This window comes from Schistocerca cancellata, chromosome 6 (assembly GCF_023864275.1).
Source record: "Schistocerca cancellata isolate TAMUIC-IGC-003103 chromosome 6, iqSchCanc2.1, whole genome shotgun sequence".
Classification (NCBI taxonomy): Eukaryota; Metazoa; Arthropoda; class Insecta; order Orthoptera; family Acrididae; genus Schistocerca; species Schistocerca cancellata.
Window position 1 is genome coordinate 619,490,247 of NC_064631.1, and position 19,931 is coordinate 619,510,177.

Sequence of the window (19,931 nt, forward strand, 5' to 3'; positions counted from 1 at the left end):
CGAATACACTCGAATTTTATACACGTGTTGTAGGTCCATATTGTATTTAAATATATTATAATATTTAAAGGGAATACTTAGCAAAAATCTCATGTTTGTTCAAAATCTCACATTCTGCACATATTGCTGCGCAGTTCTGTAACAACTTCGCATTCCAATGCACGGGTGTTTTAACGTATGGCTGCGTACCTCAATCGGTAGAAAAAATAACCCTTCTAGGATCACTTTGCTGTCCGTCCAACTGTTGAATCTTTTTTGTCGGGAACGAATACATGCATCAAGTTAAAATGTATGCCAGATACTATGGTCTACGGTATACGGTGTAAAAAATTTGAAAAACTGTAGCTTCGAAGTCAAAGCAGTCAAAAGATGCGGCCATTTGTGTCACATATTTTAGTACTCGAGAAACACATTCATTTACCTAATATTTCTCTTGGAACGGGTAGACATAAAAAGTTTAAATTTAAGTCTTATGCTAAGGTCTTTGGCCCCTTTATTATGTAATAAATTTTATGAAAATAGTGAAGTCAAATGCACTTGTGATATGTTAGGAAGATTTGTTAGAAAACTTCGTTTTTGAGTCGTTGCATTTCCCTAGTATTCCACTCATAAACCGATGTCAGCTGCCTACCTCTTCCACGACTGACCTTCTGTGGTAGATCCATTCATGACCCTGTATAATGTTACACACATGTATGAGTTGACCAATTCCAGCTCTGACTCACTGGTATTATGGTCATAGGATACTACGATTTTTCGTTTTGTGAAGAGTTCAATTGCACATTTAAAGCAAGGTTGCCAGTCTTTGCACCCCTTTGTAATATTATTAAGATCTGACTGTGTAACAGAACAGCTTCTTTTAGACAGTGCCTCATTGTAGATAACTTCGTCATCCGCGAAAAATCTAACATTAGTATTAATATTGTTCACAAGATCGTTAATATAAAACATGAACAGCACCGGGACCCAACACTCTTTCTTGAGGCACTGACGAAATCACTTCCATCGAATATAACTAGTTCCTTCCTCATAACGAAAAAATCTTCAGTCGAGTCAGAAATTGCCCTTGATATACCATACAATGGTTTGCTTATAAGCCTAGTTGTGGTACTGAATAATATGCTTTTCGGAAATCGAGAATACAACCTGATTGCCTTGATCCAGTTTGTCATATGAGACGGTTGCTGGTAGGGCTCCACGTGTTCGAAATTTTCAGAATCCGTGCTGACTGGCATTGGGAATGTCACTCTCCTCAAGATACCTCTTTATGGTTCAAATGGTTCAAATGGCTCTGAGCACTATGGGACTTAATTTCTCAGGTCATCAATCCCCTGGAACGTAGAACTAATTAAACCTAACTAACCTAAGGACATCACACACATCCATGCCCGAGACAGGATTCGAACCTGCGACCGTAGTGGTCGCTCGGTTCCAGACTGCAGCGCCTAGAACCACCCGGCCACTCCGGCCGGCACCTCTTTATGTTTGAGCTCAGAATGTGTTCTAAGATTCTACAATAAATGGATGTCGTGGATAAGGGACGATAGTTCTGTGAGTCAATTCGTCTACCCTACGTGTAGACGGTTGTGACGTGTGCTTTCCTCTTACTGCTGTGTACAGTTGTTTATTAAAGTGGTTTACTGTGGGCTATTGTTGACTTTGTCCCTAATTGGGTATGGATCAAACAAGCCCTGGAGTTTTGTTCAGTTTTAACGGTATTAGTTGTATATCACAACAACTGGCAGAAATATTAGTTCACTCATATCTTCAGTGGTATGAGAATTAATTTGCGTCAGTATTTTTAAGTGAACTTGACTTCGACTACAGCCGCGGAAGCCTACGTTTATATTCTTTTACACTTAAGCCATGTCCGACTTATTGCAAGACTCCTTCCTCAGGCTCTATTGCCAAGAGTTAGTAATACACGCTGAGGAAGGCGTCTTTCAGTAGTCGCCGAAACGTCGGAATTTTATAGTTGACAATGCGGCCTCAAACCAAGAAGAATTTTATTGACTTTGACTACGGCCGCGGAAGCCTACGTTTATATTCTTTTACACTTGGGTCATATGCCCCCATCCTGAGCTAAAAGCTTATAGCTCCTCAATGGGACATGACAGTAATGCTTCTTTGGACAGTTTGTTGAGGATATAAATTTTTCTTTTTGTTGTAGCTGCCCTTTGTATTTTCTGTTCATTGTTGTTATAAATTCCTCATGGTCACTGATACGAATTTCGATGTCGACATCCTCAAAGAGGTCAAGTCTGTTTGTTGCTGAAAGGGCTAATATATTTCCATCTGGGGAAGGGAGTTTTCTGTAGTTTTCAGAGAATGCATTGAGTAATGACTCATTAGATCTCTTGTCACGGCAACCAGTAACGAAACTGAAGCTATCCCAGTTGACTGTTGGACAGTTGAAATCTCCTCCAGGTGTTACAGCAAGATTAAGGAACTCCACTATCAGTGGATTTCATATTATTGTCAGATGTGTCTAAGGCATTGCCAACCCTTCCCGCATGGCTTACATTTTGCCCAGAAATTTCACTGCTGTGAACTACAGGTTTCCACCAGCTCTCTGTACCTACTGTTAAACGAAATTCATTGCTTTATAGGAGTGCCTCACTTTCTGGCCCTTTGTTTACGAAGACTTCGGCACTTATATATTAAGATTTTAGTACTCTCTCCTGTGCGAAACGTCTCTTTTGATCTTATACTGATACCTCCTGGTCTCCTATAGCTAACGTTATCTCGATTGGATGAAGAATCGGTTACTCCAAAAAAAGCCTTGTGTCAATCCACACACTTTCATCTACTTAGGTAGCTGCCCCTGATTTGTGGCGGGCGCCTGACCCATTTAGAGGGACCCTACAGTTCTCAACGCTATTGCTCAAATCCACGAAGTCACAGCCTACCTTGTCACAGAACCTTTGGAGTATCTTATTCAAGCTTTCAGCTCGAGCCAGTACCAGCGGACCACTATGGAGACAACGCTGCAGTTCGTGAGCTTGATTGAAACTCTGTGCGGATGGTGTTTACAGCCTTCTCTACCATTGACTGCAAAGTCCAAGTATGACGTTGGAACCCAGACGATAGGCATCCCTTGTCCCAATAGGAGCCACAATGTGCTGTTGGTTGCACACTGTTCCCTAAATGGCTGTTGGACTAGCCTCTTCAGCATGTTCATATAGGTCTCCGGGTATCCGAATTCAGTACACTGGCGTTCCTTCTTATCCCTTGCTGCTATTTCCCTAAGGATTACTAATTGTCGCCATACCTTTCAACTGGCAACAGTTAATGGACACCTGCCATTTTGCGATCATCTCCTCTTGACACAGGATGCAGCTGGTTTCCCAGCAGGTGAAGTAAATTTGAGTAGCTCATTTTCAGTTTCATTGGAAGACTTCACAATGAACTTGTAAATTAGGGAGACAGATGTAACATCTTGAGCTTACCGTGGGCTCTGCCTCTCTTGTTCAGGACGCCTTGAACTTTCATTGACAGATAATTAACAGTCAAGTGAAGGAGTAGTGACGGACCTCGTATTAAGAGACAGTGTCTCTAAGATAAGATAGTATTTGACGTTTCTTTGGTTGCTCTGGTACGTTAATTTTGGTATATGAAGATGGTATCTGTTCTTTCGGACTGATCCTAAAGAACGGATACCATCTCCATATAGTTAAGGTTAACCGGCAATTGACCTACTTCTTCTGTGCTGGATGCACACGTATCGCCCGAACTCTTACGGGACTGGGTAAGATTGTCTGCCGCGAGTAATGAGTGTAATGGGCAGCGGCACTACGAATGTAGTGTGTGGACGTTAAGTTGGGAATGTGGGTCTCACGGGGAGCGTGAAAGGGATAAGTTCCTGTAGTCGCACTATCCTCTGTGCCTTCCGTGGCTTAGATGGATAGAGCGTGTGCCATATAAGCAGGAGATCCCGGGTTCGAGTACCGGTCGGTGCACATGTTTTTAACTGTCCTCTTTGATGTATATCAACGTCTGTCGGCAGCGTAGGGTCTTCATTTAATTATCATTTCACGACTGTCGGTAGTCCTCCCGACACATTCATTCGCAGTTTCTTCCAATTATTTATAGGAAGTCAGAGCGATTTACAGTTGCTTACCGACTTATTCCTTGTCTGAGAACACCAAACACAGTGAGGCTGGTCCAACATCTTATACTAAATGAAAAAATCGTCTTTAAAGTAAGCTTTTACTACTCTTTCAGTTTATGGCTCTGATAGGCTGTTGGCGATTAATAGCTGAAACGGAATGTCTATTGCAATTAAAAAAAGTTCTCAAATTGATCCACACGTGCTTTCTTTATTGATGTGTTAGCGATTTTCTGCAAATGTGATCGTAGGTTACTCATTTGATAAATTTTTTTGGCTTCTCTAACAGCATTCTTGTTATACTCTTGTGAAAGACATGTAGAGCAAGTAATTGCTATTACTATCCAATGTTGATTCTTGCTTTAACACGAATATATCTTAATAATGTTCACACATCCTAGGAATATATTTTATTTGGAATTTACTGGCATTCAGCACGTGTGCCCATTCGGCCATCTGTTAAGACTATATGAACGCAAGGGACACACAGTACCTAGTCGCAGAGCGGAGATAATCTCCGAATCTGCCGGAATTCGAATCAGGCTCCTTCTCGCTATAGGTTCACAACCATGCTTCACACATTACCTGTTAATCGAAAGATCCGCCTGTTGATGCCAAATATGTAGCACCTAGAGTTCAATGGGTACACAAATTAGCCTACTGTTACGGTGTACGTCGAGAAAGGGAATTCTATTTGCAGGTTAGCTCTTCAGTAACACTGAAGCTTATCCGCTCTGCACACTATGGGTGTTCAGCTTGCACGCATCTAGCGGGACAGCGCTCTTACGTTTTCCAGTTTCGTGAAACGCCCTCAGGCGTGCTGGGTAACTGGATATGCACGAAGCGTCACTGGACTACGCCTGCTTCCACCGGGCGTTAGTCAGTGATACGCGGACAGCTCGCGTGTCTGCGTGGCGCCAACAAGTAACGGGCTACCGCGGCTGTAATTGCGCCATTAAACGCTAAGTGGCAGTAAACAGAATGCGTAACTATTGCGCGACGCTCCTCTTGGACGCCCACGTGCTTTGAATTCCGTTTCATCTAAGCCCTGACGTTGGCTACTGATAATTAAGTAAGGTACGCCACATGTTCAAAAATGCTTTGACGTATTCCCCACGAAGCGTTTCTTCTCCATATCTTATAGAGTAAATCGACTTTTGTGTAACATTATTCATCAGATTCTGAATTCCTTGATAAAATGTATGCTGTAGCAGGTGGTTTCCTTTTATTATGAATGTGAAATTGAATAGAACTAGATGTATTAAACATTCGATTTATTTATCATCTATTCAATTTACGATTATGACTAAAATGGTTGATTGTATAATATTTCTTTAAGGCCCCTTGTGACAGACAACATGTACCAATGTAAATCTGTTAATCCAACATAGCAGTCAGGGGGAAAAGTGAAAATCTACGTCTGCACCTATATCTATACTCAGCAAGCCACCTGACGGTGTGTGGCGGAGGCTACCTTTAGTACCTCTATCAGTTTTCCCTTCTATTCCATTCTCGTATTGTTCGTGGAAAGAAAGAGTGTCGGTATGCCTCTGTGTGGGCTCTACTCTCTGATTTTATACGTAGGAGGGAACAATATACTGCTTGACTCCTCGGTGAAGGCATGTTCTCGAAACTTCAACAAAATGCCGTACCGAGCTACTGAGAGTCTCTCTTGCAAAGTCTTCCGCTGGAGTCTACCTATCATCTCCTGTAACGAAGCGCGCTGCTCTCCGTTGGATCCTCTCTACCTCTTCTATCAACCCTATCTGGTACGGATCCCACACCAGTGAGCACTGTTCAAGCAGTGGGCCAATAAGTGTACTGTAACCTACTTCCTTTGTTTTCGTACTGCATCTCCTTAGGATTCTTCCAGTGAATCTCAGCCTGGCATCTGCTTTACCGACGATTGGTTTTAAATGGTCATTCTATTTTAGATCACTCCTAATACCTACTCCCAGATAATTTGTGGAATTAGCTGCTTCCAGCTGCTGACCTGCTATATTGTAGCTAAATGATAAAGGATCTTTCTTTCTCTGTATTCGCAGCACATTACACTTGTCTACATTGAGATTCACTTGCGGTTCCCATCACCATGCGTCAATTCATTGCTGATCCTCCTGTGTTTCAGAACAATTTTCCATTGTTATAACCTCTCGATATACTACAGCATCATCCGCAAAAAGCCTCAGTGGACTTCTGATGTTATCCACAAGGTTATTTATATATATTATGAATAGAAACGGTCCTACGACACTCCACTGCGGCACACCTGAAATCACTCTTACTTTGCAATAACTCCCCTAAGAAGCGAGTGATCATCGGGAAATCAGTTACTGAAGGACAGAATGGCTAAAGGCAGTACGCAGAAATATGGAATACCCCACCCCCAGCTGTGGAATTTAGAAGAAAATGTTTCTTGACTCGCAAAGAGACTCATTAGAATAAAGCTATAAGATATCAAATTTATAATCTGACTTCACTTTCCTTACATGTCACGCAGAAGTGGCTCGGCCTCACCAATTGTAGCCGTTGGTGGCAGAAATACTGCGAAATCGATCTGGTCCTTCCTTCCACGTTGGCGTCATACGTTAAAGGTCTGTGACGGAGTTCTAAGTAGAAGCCATTAGGACAAGCTCTGTGAGGAGAGAAGAGAACAATAAATTGTGTATCTACTGTGCCACGGTGTCTGTCAAGTAAGCCTTGCTGTGCCACGATTTTCGTTATAAGTAAGACTTGTTGGGTTGGATTCTATTTCTAGCGAGCTCGAACCGCTTACAACTCTTCTGTGAGAGCGAGGGTCCCCTTACCTGGGCTGTGTTTGCCTTGGTTAACAAATGAAATTCTTCGTAACTGTTTGCTCAAAAAAAAAAGTCACTCCTCACTTTATTTCTCTTTCTTCAACCAGCAGAGGAGCTCCCTTTTCGATATTGTCGTGCTCTCAGTCTCTGGGAAAAGTTCCTGGTGAATCAGCATCTGTATTTCTTCTCTTCCTAAACAAAGATTTTTGTGTAAGAGCCACGCATTCAATGGTACTCCACAGCTTTTGCAAAGGCAGGAGCTTTTTTTCGACTGCTCTATACAGATACGTGACTGTCCCAAAGTCGTGTCTACATCCGGCAGACATTAGCGCTTTCTGCTAAGGTCACTCCATGTTATAAAACGTTCTTGTAAGCGACGCCTACACGAAACTCACCTTGTGGCGGAATTGGCACTGCACTGCCGCGGATCATTAAACGAATCTCTGCGATACCTCGGCCATTGGCGACCGCCGCCAATCATGGCCGCTTCTCAGAAGAAACGCAACGGGCACCCGGCTGTCTGGTTTTATGCCACTGCAGGTAAAGATCACTCGTACATTTAAGACCAATTAATTACGCAGGTCTTGGGTGAGTCCCTAGTCTGAACATTTAGAATTTACGTATTTTGCGGGCACGCTCCGAAAAACGATCATGTAACACTGTTTGCGCTTCAGAGTTTTATATCTGCAAATAGCGCAAATGACGGCCGCAGAACACCTCAGAGGTATTTCCTGGAAAGCTGCCTATTGGCTTCTGTCTCGGGTTCTTCGGCCGACGATCATCTAATGATTCTTCTGACGTTTCGCCAGCACGAGTGGCTGGCATTGTCAAAGCTTCACCCTCCAGTTCACCACCAGCAATGGAGGGTGAAGCTTTGACAATACCAGCCACTCGTGCTGGCGAAACGTCAGAAGAATCATTAGATGAACGTCGGCCGAAGAACCCGAGACAGAAGCCAATGGGCAGCTTGTCAACAAGTGGCCACGAAAGCCTTAACAATTTTGTATTTCCTGCGAACTAAACGTCATAAAAAACAATCGAAAAACTAAAAATTTCCACACGTAAACTCTCACATGACGCAATAGCACTTACTGAACAACATTAACGAGTTTCCAAAAGTTTCGTGATATCACAGTTTAAATGCTGCCGCACCGACAGGCAATTTGCAATAGGCGTTGTCCATTCTTTCTCACAAAATCTACAGCATTTACAGCGTACAAGGAAACAGCAGTAATGGTACAAACCTCTCAGTACGGCATGACTATAGTCTCTGTGTTTTAGCCACCTTAAGGTAAACCTCTTATCAGCTGACTCCACTGATGTCTTGAGTGGACCTAACAACCCACTAATAACAGTGGACGATCAGAATCCTTAAGACTCCAAGAGGAAATAATAGATGACTACAGAGGAACATACGTTATAATTTTACTGTAATATAATTCTAAGAGTCTTCCTGGACGGCAACGTGGTCAGTGCGAACAATTAGTAGCAATTTCTTGGTCAGGAAAACCGACAACGACAGGGAGAGCCGTGTGCTGAGCACATGCCCCACAATGACACGTTCCGTTACTCCACCGGTAGAGGAAGGCATGGCTGTACCTCAACACCGATTGGGCTTTCTACAACTAGAACGCAAGACTTCTTTATAAGTACACTAATTTAGTGGTTCATTCTTCAACCGAATCAATATACGAGGTGCATTTAAGATCTAAGGCCTCCGATTTTTTTTCTAATTAACTACTCACCCGAAATCGATGAAACTGGCCGTACCTCTCGACGTAATCGCCCTGCAGACGTACACATTTTTCACAACGCTGACGCCATGATTCCATGGCAGCGACGAAGGCTTCTTTAGGAGTCTGTTTTGACCACTGGAAAATCGCTGAGGCAATAGCAGCACGGCTGGTGAATGTGCGGGCACGGTGAGTGTCTTTCATTGTTGGAAAAAGCCAAAAGTCACTAAGAGCCAGGTCAGGTGAGTAGGGAGCATGAGGAATTACTTCAAAGTTGTTATCACGAAGAAACTGTTGCGTAACGTTAGCTCAATGTGCGGGTGCGTTGTCTTCGTGAAACAGCACACGCGCAGCCCTTACCGGACATTTTTGTTGCAGTGCAGGAAGGAATTTGTTCTTCAAAACATTTTCGTAGGATGCACCTGTTACGGTAGTGCCCTTTGGAACGCAATTGGTAAGGATTACTCCCTCGCTGTCCCATATCATGGACACCATAATTTTTTCAGCACTGGCGGTTACCCGAAATTATTTTGGTGGTGGTGAATCTGTGTGCTTCCATTGAGCTGACTGGCGCTTTGTTTCTGGATTGAAAAATGGCATCCACGTCTCATCCATTGTCACAACCGACGAAAAGAAAGTCCCACTCATGCTGTCGTTGTGCGTCAACATTGCTTGGCAACATGCCACACGGGCAGCCATGTGGTCGTCCGTCAGCATTCGTGGTACCCACCTGGATGACACTTTTCGCATTTTCAGGTCGTCATGCAGGATTGTGTGCACAGAACCCACAGAAATGCCAACTCTGGAGGCGATCTGTTCAACAGTCATTCGGCGATCCCCCAAAACAATTCTCTCCACTTTCTCGTAAGACCGGCTTGTGCGAGCCCAAGGTTGTTTCGGTTTGTTGTCACACGATGTTCTGCCTTCATTAAACTGTGGCACCCACGAACGCACTTTCGACACACCCATAACTCCATCACCACATGTCTCCTTCAACTGTCGATGAATTTCAATTGGTTTCACACCACGCAAATTCAGAAAACGAATGTTTGCACGCTGTTCAAGTAAGGAAAACGTCGCCATTTTAAGTATTTAAAACAGTTCTCAATCTCGCCGCTGGCGGTATAATTCCATCTGCCGTATGGTGCTGCCATCTCTGGGACGTATTGACAATGAACGCGGCCTAATTTTAAAACAATGCGCATGTTTCTATCTCTTTCCAGTCCGGAGGAAAAAATCGGAGGTCTTAGAACTTGAATGCACCTCGTAATACCTCACAAGTGAGGCGTTTTACTATACTTCGTCAGTAAATGTTATAAATGTATTATTCTCATATTAAGCATTTGTATCGTAAACTCTAATCATAAGCACATTTTAAGAGAAGTATCTAGTAACCAGCTATAGTGAAAAATGGAAGAGACGAGGAAATTATAAACCTGATGGTTCAAAAAATGGCTCTGAGCACTATGGGACTTAACTACTGAGGTCATCAGTCCCCTAGAACTTAGAACTACTTAAACCTAACTAACCTAAGGACAGCACACACATCCATGCCCGAGGCAGGATTTTAACCTGCGACCGTAGCAGTCTCGGAAATAAACCTGAACGATGGGAGCAACAAACTAAATATATGATTATCGGAAGGATGTAAGCTACAAACCAAAATTATGATTAACGTAGTACCTAAAACTCTGAGTGTCGAAGGGCTGGAGCCGCGCGGGATCAGCCGAGTGGTCAAAGGCGCTGCCGTCATGGGGTGTACGGCTGGTCCCGGCGGAGGTTCGAGTCCTCCATCAGGCATGGGTGTGTGTATTTGTCCTCAGGATAATTTAGGTTAAGTAGTGTGTAGGCTTAGGGACTGATGACCTTAGCATTTAAGTCCCATATGATTTCACACGCATTTGAATATTTTTTTGAAGAGTTGGAACAACAAATGTGTCGATTACTATTGTGTTTACGGTTGACTGTGGATGACACTAAGCTCTATGCTTCCTACGGCGATTGTTCAATGTACATCTTGGAACTTAGTTGGATAACTACTGTAACAGTAAGAAAAGTAAGAAACAGTCGAAACAGCAAATAAAGCCATGTGTTAAGTGGTTTATAAGCCCTATTAGGCAGAAGATAATTTCTAAACAATCAACCACAATTCTGTTATTTTTAGCTGTGTGAAGCGTGACCGCTATAGTGTCAGGTGAACTGCACTGCTGGGTTGTCAGGACATAGTGCAGTTCCGACGTTGGGGCCTGTCTGCAATGGTGGTGGTGGCATGTGTCGAACGGAGGCCCTTCTGGTAAACAGTCCTTGTTAAGACAGTCGTTCATGCATAATCATTAGAGTGGTGTAATCGGAGCTGGTGGGGAGGTCGTTGTCCTCTGTGGCACAGCACTAACGCAGCCGCTGAAGCATGCAGGAGGCAGCAAGGTCACACTGGAAGGGCGGCGCACGATGCAATGGTGACTGGTAACGTGGTGCTGCAATCATAACAGCTTTTGCACTATTTGATCAAAACTATCCGGACACCTGGCTGAAAATGACTCACAAGTTTGTGGCACCCTCCATCGGTAATGGAATTCAATATGGTGTTGGCCAACCAACAGTCTTGATGAATGCTTCCACTCTCGCAGGCGCACGTTCAGTCAGGTGCTGGAACGTTTCTTGGGGAATGCCAGCCCATATGTCACGGAGTGCTGCACTGCGGAGAGGTATCGATGTTGGCGATCCCAAACATCCCAAAGGTGTTCTATAGGATTCAGGTGAGGACTCTGTGCAGGCCAGTCCATTACAGGAATGTTATTGTCGTGTAAGCACTCCAACACAGACTGTGCATTACGAACAGGTGCTCGATTGTGTTGAAAGATGCAATCAACATCCCCGAATTGCTCTTCAATAGTGGGAAGCAACTAGGTGCTTAAAACATGAGAAATATGTGTGAATTCGTATGGGAGCAAACTACTAAGGTCATCGGTCCCTAAACTTACATACTACTTAAACTAACTTATGCTAAGAACAACACACACGCACCCATTCCCAAGGGAGGACTCGAACCTCCGGAGGGAGGGGGGGGGGGGAGGCGTAATCAGTGACACTACGCCTCAAACCGCGAGGCCGCTCAGCGCGGCCTTTAAACATCAATGTACGCCTGTGCTTTGACAGTACCACGCAAAACAACAAGAGGTGGAAGCCTCGTTAATGGAAAACACGACCACACCATAACACCACCGCCTCCGAATTCTACTGTTGGCACTACACACGCTGGCAGATGACGTTCAACGGGCATTTGCCATACCTACACCCTGCTATCGGATCGCCACTTTGTGTACCATGATTCGCCACTCCACACAACGTTTTTTCACTGTTCAATCATGCAATGTTCACGCTCTTTACACCAAGCGAGGCGTCGTTTGGCAATTACCGGCGTGATGTGTGGCTATGAGTACCCGCTCGACCATGAAATCCAAGATTTATCACGTTCCTTCTAGCTGTCATAGTACTTGCAGTGGATCCTGATCCAATCTGGAATTCCTGTCTGATGGTCTGAATTGATGTCTGCCTATTACACACTATGACCCTCTTCAACTATCGGCGGTCACTGTTATTCAAAAGACGAGGTGGGCCTATGCGCTTTTGTGCTACACGTGTCCCTTCACGTTCCTTCTTCACTATCATGTAGGAAACAGTGGACATAGGGATGTTTAGGAGTGTGGAATTCTAGCGTACGGACGTATGACACCAGTGACACTCGATCACCTGACCGCGTTCGAAGTCCGTGAGTTTCACGGAGCACGACATCCTGCTCTCTCACGATGTATAATGACAACTGAGGTCGCTGATATGGGGTAGCTGGCAGTAAGTGGTAGCATAGTGCATCTAATATGAAAAGTATCTTTTTAGGGGTGTCCGGATGCCTTTGATCACATAGTATATATTAGGTAGCTGGGCTACTCGTTACGGGCAGAAGGAAACACTGTCGTTTGCCATCTTCGTTTGCCTGCTTTTGTAGCTCGGCCGGAAACACCCTGGAATTGTCGGGGTTAAACAGCTACCTCTGATATGGCCGATGACGATGGCGTGTGCCCACACGGGGTCATGGAAAGCAACGACGTATGTCCGCATGTGTCATTGGTGGTTTGGTAGCTAGATGGCAACAACTCAATTACACAGCCCACAGAGGAGGCAGCCATCAGCAGAGGGTGATTCGACGGTGCGAAGGTTCGAGGCCACCGGCTGTCGGTGGCAACGTCTGACTGCGGTAGCTGGCTGCTTCAACTGGCATTGCAAGTAGGTTTTATTTCACGAAGAGCAGCTGCCGACAACTGCATAGCTGAACATACTGTGCTCAACTGAACACTACTTAGACTGAAGGTCTACATTAGGCGAAATATGTTTTCACTCAAGCGTTTATCACGCTTGGCATTTATTCTCACATGTAAATTGCTCTGGCTAGCGTTTCGCAAATAGCAGCAGTCCTGTGGGTTGGACAGATGTAGTCTTTAGGAAACTACAAAAAAATTTCCCTGATTTTCTGAGACAACTCTAGTATCTACTGAAAAACTGCTTTTGCGCACTGAATATGCACTCTTGCGTCATGGCACCTAGTTAGCGAGTTGCCATGCACTTCTTTCTTCAATACGACACACTACTTGACCGACAAAGGAGCAGTTGGTTACAATGTGTGAAGCTGTGGTGTATGACTCCTCTATCCTTCAAAGAGATACGGTCTCCAGATTTTGAGCTGTTCACTTTTCTAAAGAAAATTTTAATACATTTTTTGTATGTGTATAATAATCTCTGGTTGTCGCAAGTGATGATCAAACGAATCACTGTGTATCTACGTATACCAGTGACTAAATTCTGGTTCTTATTTCGACTGTACGAGAGGTGCCATTCTTCCTAGGCGTCGGTAAGGGGGACTGAACACGGCGTAACATAACGCTAAAACGTGTTGCACAAATAAAATAAAACTGGAATTTAAGACGGCTGATGATTAAGGGTTTCTTTGCCTATTGCTGTCGATCAGTACTCGACTCACACTAATGGGCTAGATCTGTTTGATATTGTAAGAGAAAATGGTGCAGTTCCCATTTGTTTACCATCGCAGTCTTCACGTAAGATAAGGTCTGGACGTAAAATTTTTCAAGTTGTTATTCTTGTAGAGAGATTCAGAAAATTGTTAAGAAACTATCCAGAAACAATTCTTAACATTATCTAATATAAAATATATTTTGGGCCGCATTGTTACGTGCTGCCGCACTGCCAACTGCTGTAAAGGGCCTTGAGAGATAATGGGTGTGTCCATCTGATATGAAAGTGTTTTCAGACGTAGACTACCACCAATCGCCGTTAACTGATATTCAGCCTGAAAATTACCGACTGCAAACCATAAAATCTCACAAAACGATAACCCACTCTCTAGTGTCTACTGAGCCTCCTGCCAAGAAGACAACGGCCAACCACATCTCAGTCACGAGTCACAGAGTCGATGCTCTTGAATGCCAGTGTCACCCAATAATTTGATCACGGGAAACTGAGCTTTCCAGACATCGCCCGAGGCTGTCATACCGATTCCACCAATTACTCAAAAAACGAAGCTGACTCCAAGAAAAGAGTGGAAAGGATGTCGGATTAGGAGACTCTCGTAACAGTAAATACACTCCTGGAAATTGAAATAAGAACACCGTGAATTCATTGTCCCAGGAAGGGGAAACTTTATTGACACATTCCTGGGCTCAGATACATCACATGATCACACTGACAGAACCACAGGCACATTGACACAGGTACAGAGCATGCACAATGTCGGCACTAGTACAGTGTATATCCACCTTTCGCAGCAATGCAGGCTGCTATTCTCCCATGGAGACGATCATAGAGATGCTGGATGTAGTCCTGTGGAACGGCTTGCCATGCCATTTCCACCTGGCGCCTCAGTTGGACCAGCGTTCGTGCTGGACGTGCAGACCGCGTGAGACGAAGCTTCATCCAGTCCCAAACATGCTCAATGGGGGACAGATCCGGAGATCTTGCTGGCCAGGGTAGTTGACTTACACCTTCTAGAGCACGTTGGGTGGCACGGGATACATGCGGACGTGCATTGTCCTGTTGGAACAGCAAGTTCCCTTGCCGGTCTAGGAATGGTAGAACGATGGGTTCGATGACGGTTTGGATGTACCGTGCACTATTCAGTGTCCCCTCGACGATCACCAGTGGTGTACGGCCAGTGTAGGAGATCGCTCCCCACACCATGATGCCGGGTGTTGGCCCTGTGTGCCTCGGTCGTATGCAGTCCTGATTGTGGCGCTCACCTGCACGGCGCCAAACACGCATACGACCATCATTGGCACCAAGGCAGAAGCGACTCTCATCGCTGAAGACGACACGTCTCCATTCGTCCCTCCATTCACGCCTGTCGCGACACCACTGGAGGCGGGCTGCACGATGTTGGGGCGTGAGCGGAAGACGGCATAACGGTGTGCGGGACCGTAGCCCAGCTTCATGGAGACGGTTGCGAATGTTCCTCGCCGATACCCCAGGAGCAACAGTGTCCCTAATTTGCTGGGAAGTGGCGGTGCGGTCCGCTACGGCACTGCGTAGGATCCTACGGTCTTGGCGTGCATCCGTGCGTCGCTGCGGTCCGGTCCCAGGTCGACGGGCACGTGCACCTTCCGCCGACCACTGGCGACAACATCGATGTACTGTGGAGACCTCACGCCCCACGTGTTGAGCAATTCGGCGGTACGTCCACCCGGCCTCCCGCATGCCCACTATACGCCCTCGCTCAAAGTCCGTAAACTGCACATACGGTTCACGTCCACGCTGTCGCGGCATGCTACAAGTGTTAAAGACTGCGATGGAGCTCCGTATGCCACGGCAAACTGGCTGACACTGACGGCGGCGGTGCACAAATGCTGCGCAGCTAGCGCCATTCGACGGCCAACACCGCGGTTCCTGGTGTATCCGCTGTGCCGTGCGTGTGATCATTGCTTGTACAGCCCTCTCGCAGTGTCCGGAGCAAGTATGGTGGGTCTGACACACCGGTGTCAATGTGTTCTTTTTTCCATTTCCAGGAGTGTAGTAACAGGATGCTGCTACAAAAAGGAAAGTGAAAGAAATAGGGTGCAAAGAGACCGAAAATGCTGAGACAGGCTAGTGAGGCGCAAAAATATTGTTTGGAAAAATTAGAGCTAAAAGGGCTGAAGAAAAATAAAAGAAAGAAGGTGATGGAGCAGAGTGAATCAGAGGAGAGGAAGCTGGATGTATCGACTGTGGGGACGTTAACCAGATTTCCAGTGGCGCTGGGGCGATTGCCAGAAGTGGTCAGCAGACAGTTAGATTAGATTATATTAGATTAGTTTTTCGTTCTATATATCCATGCTGAGGAGATCCTCGTGGATGTAACCTTTTTTTAGCTGAAATAACAATACTAACAGTATGAATATATACAATACATCATTTGTTTCTATTAAAAAATTCGTCTATGGGACCACTAGTAAGTCTTTCTGCCTCCTTTTAAATTGATCTTTATTTGTAACTAAATTTTTTATGTTTGCTGGCAAATTATTGAAGATGAGTGATCCTGAGTAGTGGACCGCTTTTTGAACTAAAGTAAGTGCTTTTAAGTCTTTGTGCAGATCATTTTTGTTCCTGGTATCGTATGTATGAACTGAGCTGTTTGTTGGAAAAAGAGATATATTATTTAGGACAAATTTCATTAAGGAGTAAATATACTGAGAGGCAGTGGTTAGTATACCCAGTTCCTTGAAGAGGTTTCTACTTGACGTCCATGAATTTACTCCACAAATAATACGTATTACACGTTTTTGGACTCTGAAAACTTTTGTTTGCCTTCAAGAGTTACCCCAAAATATTATACCATATGACATTATGGAATGAAAGTAGACAAAGTATGCAAGCTTTTTCATTTTTCATATGCTCAGTGGAAACCTCTTACAGGTTCTGAATTGCATGTAGTTAGTCTTTTCAAAGTTTAATGTCAATGAGTTGCCTTTAAACCATTTATTAATATCCATGGAAATATGATTAGCAGATCTTTCTAGAACTACACTCGACATACTATTTATTCCAATACTTGTGTCATCTGCAAACAAAACGAACTCTGCTTCTGGCAGTGTAACTGATGAGATATCATTAATGTCCACAAGAAAAAGCAATGGCCCTAAGATGGATCCTTGTGGGACACCACATGTAATTTCTTCCCATTCTGATGATGACTGATGACTCAATTCACTAATCTCTTGTACTGACACCCTTTGTTTCCTGTTAGCTAGGTATGACTTAAACAATTTTGCAGCACTGCCCATGACACCATAGAATTCTAATTTATTCAAAAGGATGTTGTGGTTCACGCAATCAAATGCCTTTGACAAATCACAGAAAATACCTGATGCTTGTAATTTGTTATTTATTGAATTAAGTACATTTTCACTGTAGGTGTAAATAGCCTTCTCGATATCAGAACCATTGAGAAATCCAAACTGTGTTCTTGATAATATGTTATTTGTGGTCAGATGGTTGAGAAGCTGCCTGTACATTACTTTTTCTAATATTTTTGAGAATGCTGGCAAAAGTGAAATCGGTCTGTAGTTTGATGGTATCTCTTTTTCCCCTTTCTTGAATAGTGGCTTAACATCTGCATATTTTAGCCAGTCAGGAAATGTCCCAGTTATAATTGACTGGTTACAGAAGTAACTTAGAATTGTAGTAAACTCACAAGAACATGCCTTAATTAACTTTGTTGATATTTCATCATAACCACTAGAGTGCTTTGTTCTCAAAGAGTTTATTTTGGAAGTTATTTCTTTTGGTGAAGTGAGTGACATATTCCTGTAGCTGAAGTTATTCGTAGAGGCTTGTTTCAGATATTCAAGGGCATTATTTACTGATCCTGACAATCTCATTGTATCAGTAACGGATATAAAGTGCTTGTTAAATAGATTTGTCACACTATGCCCATTGGTTACTAATGTGTCATCAACCTTTAATGCTATTTGCTACTGTTCCTTTCAGGTTCTATCAGTCTCCTCTTTCACTGTACCCCATATTGTTTTTATTTTGTTCCCTGACATTGCTATCTTCTTCTCGTAGTGCATTTGTTTAGTTGTCTGAATTACTTTTTTTTAAATATTTTACAGTATTCCTTGTATTTAGCTAAATCATCATATTGGAGCTATTCTTGGTCGACAGATACATTTTCCTTTTTGTCTTACAGGAAATCTTAATTCCTTGTGTAATCCATGGTTTTATTATAGACTTCTGTTTAATTTGAGTAACTTTTAGAGGAAAACTGTTTTCAAACATGATACTGACATTGTTCATGAATGTATTATATTTTTCATTCATGTTATTGGCACTATATACATCTTTCCAGTTCATATCTTTGAGCAGTTTTCTAAAACACTCAATTTTTGGTTGACTGACTACTCTCCTGTACTCAGACTTAGCAGTCTTGATAATCTGTTCAGAATTTACATCGAAAACAAGGAGCTGCATGTCATGATCTGATAGTCCATTTATTACAGGTTTTATTATATGATTTTGTTCCTTTGATTTGTCTATAAAAATGCTATCAATGGCTGTGCTTGAGGATTTAGTGGTCCTAGTTGGAAAGTTTACAGTGTGAGTTAGATTGAAAGACACATTACTAACGGCAGTAAATGTTTACTGGAAGATTGCATTAGAAAATCTGTATTAAAGTCACCAGCAATCAAAATTTCTTTGTTTCTTTCTGTTAAATAACCCAAAAGAGCTTCTCGATGATTTATGAATAGATTATAATTTCCTGCAGGTGCTAAGTAAATAGTTACTATTATATAGGATCTGTTATGGAACTCTACTTCTGTTGCACATGCTTCTAGATGCTGGTCTAAACAGAATTTATTAACATCAATGTTCTTGAATTTATTGCAGTTTTTAATAAATGTGGCAACTCCTCCTCCATCAATATCCACTCTGCAGAAATAGGAAGCTAGCTTAAATCCTGAAATGTCTAACATATCTATGTCAGTGGTCACTTGATGTTCAGAGAGGCAGATTATGTCAATTTTGTTAGATGAATTTATTTCATCAATACAAATGAGTAGTTCATCAATTTTATTTCTGAGTCCCGGAATGTTCTGGTGTAATAATGGTAACTGATACTGCATACTAATGGGATTATAACTGCTTTGGCGAAGATGAACTGGCTGTTTCTGATTACTTTCTGTTAAACATTGTTTAAATGGAATCTGTATGCTAAAATCTGACTCCTGCTCATCTGTTTTCTCAAACTGAGTGTGTCTGCCAATCTCTCTTAAATCTCGTTTTCTTTCCCCCTTCCCTATCCTAAAAAAAGGCATTCCTCTGACACCTGTGACTACTGGTATTTTACCACTTGTGACAGTGCCCCCCTCCCCCCCCCCCTTACGTTTTCTGCAATCAACCCAGACAGTTTTCCCTTCCCTTTCCTATTGAGGTGAAGGCCATGCCTAGTGCAGTCCCACCTATCGATAGCATCCACAGGAATCAAACAAATATGGGACCCTATATCCGTCCTAAGCAGCCACTCCAAGTTCACCCTCCTGACAGAAGAGTTTAAATGAGGCCGATCATGGCGCCTCAACGCAGACACAAATCCCACACTCGTATGCTTCGTTGCTAATGCTATCTTCACCAGGTCACTCTCTATGGAATATTCAGAGTCTCTTTCAATGCTATTTCCCGGACCACCCACTTTAACCACGGCATCCTCCTTCGTGAAATCTTTGCATAAAGAACCCACATCCTCTGTTACCTGACCCAGATCTGCACTTGGCTTGAAAATGTTTGTGAGCTGTACTCTAGACCTAGATATTCCTACAGTAGTTGCCCAACACCTCTACCATGGGAGCTACCTAACAACAGAACTTTCTTTTTCTTTATAAATTTCCCTACCTTTTTCAAGTCCTTGAAAGCTTGTTGTGCCCTTTCTACAGCTTCAGCAGTTCATGTGTTGCTGTTGGCAGTGAGGATGAAGAAGAAATTCTCATACGTAAATATTGTTAAAAAGACTAATACTAGTTATTAGTCTGATGTTATAAAACACTGACAGTCATAAGTCAGTTTGAAAAATTCAAAATATTCTTTCTTATCCTTATGCACAAATTGTTTGAGCGTTCCATATTTCTTAGTCATAACTCATAAAAAGCTATGTTTAGTTTTAAGACGTTATTCCTAATTATTTCAACTTTCATGTAACCGTTTCTGCACCATAGAAGGGGCAGAGTGATAAAAACGCAAACAACCATGCGGAAAATC